Consider the following 4,102-nt stretch of genomic DNA (forward strand, 5'->3'; position numbering starts at 1 on the left):
TATAGTTATCAGGTAAAGCATCATTCAAACATTTCCAAATGAAAATTTTAATCCTTTGCGAAATCTTTAGGTTCCATAGCTTCTTCCAAAAAGTTTTAGAATGCCCATTACTCCGTAAGGATATAGAAGGATCATTAAGTTTAGCATACATGGACTCAACCGTGAAGTTATCATCTCTAGTTAACTTCCATCTAATTCTATCTTTATGTAACAAATTGTCAGCATTGCAGAATAAGTTGATATTCAAAATTTTAGAGATAATGACAGAAGGAAAACAAGACTGAAGAGGAATTAAATTCCGCTTATTGTTGCAACCAATTAAGTCCGCAACAAGTGTTAGATTGGTGTTAATGCGCAAACCCATTTCAGACAGATTTTTATCAAGACAGTGTATCCAGTTATCTAACCATATATTAATGGACTTTCCATCACCTATTTCCCAAATGTGGTTTTGTTTAATGAGGATCAGGCCTTTCCTGATACATTTCCACATCCACGAGCTAGACTTAGACACTTTGGCAACAAGAGCAGAAGAGTTCTTAAAATACTCGGGTTTTAACAGAGATGACATTAAAGAGTTAGGATTTTTTATCAGTCTCCATGCCAATTTAGCTAACATTGCAAGATTAGTTTTATTAGCATCTTCAAATCCCAAACCCCCTTGAGACAGAGGCTTACACATGACAGAATAAGATTTGATACGAATTCCTTTGGCATTAACCTTCTTTCCCCACCAAAAGTCCCTTTAAATTGCATTGATTTTCATAGCGATTTTTTTAGGAATAAGAAAACAATCCATTTGTAAATTAGAAAGCACATATCTATTAAAAACCATTTTACTAGCCTGATTAAAAATTTTACTGCTCTAAGCTTGATTTTAGCTTCCATTTTTTGAACAATTTAGACTTATCTACAAAGAAGTTATACTGGATGAATCGTTCTAGAATCCAGAGAGACCCCCAAAAAGTCTTCTCTCAAAACCGACCCGACGGGTGAGGTAAAGCCCGTCACCAATGGGTGTTTTTTTTTTTTTTTTTTTTTTGCGCTGTCCATTTAGCATTTTTGATATTATATCCCATTTTGTTAGAAAAAACAAAGAAAACCCTAAACCTCAAGTCTTCATAGTTCATACCGCCGCTTTTGCTGCTAAGCACCAACGGCAGTCAAGAACTACACATATCAACGGCTCAAGGTCCAGATGTTCAGTTTCATTTCATGGTCTAAAATCAGTGTTCTTTACAAACCTAAAGTCGTTATATCTGAAGTTTAGTCTTAATTTATTAGGGATTTCATTTGCCAAAAAGTGTTGATTATAAACAGATCCAAACTAATTTTGAGAGCAGATTAAATAGAAGAAGAATCTGTTGTTGTTTATGATCTGTTCATGATTTAAGATTGTAATGTTGTTGTTAATTAGTGTATTGATTCTTAAGAAGAAGAAAAAGAAGAAGAAAGTTTTTGATAATTTGCTGTTTGGTATGTGCGGCCACGGAAATTTATCACACATACTTCCGAATCCATATCTGATTTCAGTTCTGTATCTCATGTGGTTTAAGGTAAATCAGAATTTCATCATCATCCATTAAATTTTATTTCATTACTGTATTTTTGCTTCTTAGTTCTCTATATTTTTAATTTATTTTATGATCTTAACTATTTCCTTCAGGGAGCAGAAGACATCTGCTCAATCTGTTCCACAAAGACATCAGTGGAGTAAGATGTTCAATCAGTCTTCTGGAGAATATGACGGCAAGAAGTATGTGTTCAGTGTCGAGAAATCCCTACAAGACACTCAGAAATTTTATATTGACAGACAAACACAAGGATGCGAAAAGGTGTAAAATGGATGAAAGATACATCTGGATCAATGTACTATGCTAACGTTATCAATTGAAGGTACTCCAGTTTTTATCAACAATGAATTAAAAGAAATAGATGTCATGCAAAACTAGGAAATTCTTGCGAGCACTAGTATTGTTAAAACACACAGGTCATGCGAAGTTAGTAGGTTAGCCGAATCATGGTTCAATATTTGTAATATCACAGTAAAAATGTAATCCAGTGTTTGTAATTTAGGTCACAGACACAGACTCACAAAACTTAGTCATGTTGCATATATTGCTGAAGTCATTGAAGTCATTGATGTCAAACACAAGTGCAGATATGGAATTTACTGAAATACTTCGTGGTTTAGTTTGTAGCGAATTGTCACTTTGAATGGTTCACACAATTTAATTTTGATATGCACAAGTTCAATAATTCTCTCCTCAAACTTGATTTGCAGAATTTTAATATTGTGTTCAAGTGATAAGTAGAGTTGCGGATGTAGAGATGTTGTAGCTAGCCTTGAAACATTTTAGGCCAACTACAAGCACCTAGTTAGAGCACATTTAAGGAACCCAATTAGGATTACCATGACCAAGTAGGGCTGCAATTGGCTTTTGAGAATGGGGTTCTCATTGCTCATCATTCTGATATAAACTACATAAGTCTTGACATTCTCTTATCTCTTTACAGGCCTGCTCTGTTTTTTGAAAGCATGAATTTACTTTAGCGCAGTGGACAAACTCTGACTTTTGACTGCCCTGGCGTTCTGTCATGATAACAAAACCCATTTCATGTAACTACTACTGGTTCCAATTTCTCTTCTTATTCTGTCTTAGTTAGCACACAAAATCACTATCTTTTCCTCATAAAATCCTAATTTTAGTTCACCTGGTACCAATACCACCATACCAAGATTATCCACCTCTTCATTCGATGCTACTTTTGTGTAATTGGGGATATCAAAATTTCATAACATGTACTACTTTAGTTTCTTTTTTCTGTATTATGTTGGGATTCATTCCCTTCTTCTGGTGGTAGCAGAACTGGATTGGGTGGTGGCTTGGTGGGGAAATTTATTATTGACACTTGCAGAATAGATTTATTATTGACACTTGCAGAGTAGAATTTGGTGAAATCTGATACCCAATGAACTGAAATTAGGATTTATGAGCGAAAAATCCAATTCGTTCAACACTGTTAAAGTACCCATAAAACCTTGAATGGTAAACTTACATTCTCAAAACCAACAATAACTCAGTTGATTTTGCTCTTTACCAAGATGGTTATATTGTTATATTGTATTTGTGGATGCTTCCGTTGCTAAAATATCTGGCATTGCAGGTTGGTCATCTTGGCAACACAACAAGATCTTATGCAGCTTGATGCTGGTTTAGCCCAGACACCACAGTAAGCTAAGCGGTGGCTCTAGCCCATCTTTCAGTCATTGAATGGTGCAAAGAAACACCATCTTCACAAGATCCTGTTTGTGTCGGATGATTTCAATCTTGTTAATGCTTTACATGATAACTCGCGAGGCATTAGATGCGAGGATCAGAATCTCGTTAATGGTTGCATTTTACTTGTGTCTACTTCATATAAATCGGCTTGTAAGTATTTTAAATGGGAAATAAATGGTGTAAGAGTAAGACATCTGAAGGGTGTAATCTTGTTGACATGGCCAATTTTAATACAGGGCCAAAAATTGAAGAGTGTGAATTATAATTGATAAACACACGCCGTCTTCTCAGGGACGGAAAGGAACTACCACCGCATCTGCAACAAAGACGGCAGGTTTCATCTTGGAGAGAGTTGAGCTCCTCCATGGGCGTGGATGGTTGACATAATTAGTTCTCCACCACCATCTATCTCTTTGTTAATGACACTCGATTAGTAAATTAAATCAACTCCACAACCAAATAATTTATCAAGCAATGGAAGTCTAGACCAGAGAAGAAAATCTACCACTAATGGATGACAGATAAAGTTAATGGAGAAAGAGATTAGATGGATAGTAAAGGCCCTAACTAGAGGTGTGAGATGGGTTAATCGAAAAATTATAAAAGATATTAAACTCCTGTTGCTTTCTTTTGAGTTTTTTAAAGTTAGTCATGTTAGTTGGAATTTTAATCATGTTGCTGATTCCATATCTAAAACAATTAGGAAAAACAAGCTAGTTTTAGAGGAATTCAGCCATGATGTAAGGCATGTTGAACTGTTGTTATTCAGGCTCATTGAGCCAGACAATTCTTAGTAATAAAATTCTTTGTTATCAAAA

General features: G+C 35.1%; 1 long non-coding RNA gene across 1 annotated transcript; it reads left to right on the forward strand.

Moving 5' to 3' along the window:
* Window positions 1-1,095: 1,095 nt before the first annotated feature.
* On the forward strand, window positions 1,096-3,559 carry LOC113315340. Its single transcript, XR_003342932.1, has 3 exons — window positions 1,096-1,556; window positions 1,667-1,896; window positions 3,169-3,559. It is a non-coding gene; the product is annotated as an uncharacterized LOC113315340 (long non-coding RNA).
* Window positions 3,560-4,102: the final 543 nt, after the last annotated feature.

Source organism: Papaver somniferum, chromosome 1 (assembly GCF_003573695.1).
Source record: "Papaver somniferum cultivar HN1 chromosome 1, ASM357369v1, whole genome shotgun sequence".
NCBI lineage: Eukaryota > Viridiplantae > Streptophyta > Magnoliopsida > Ranunculales > Papaveraceae > Papaver > Papaver somniferum.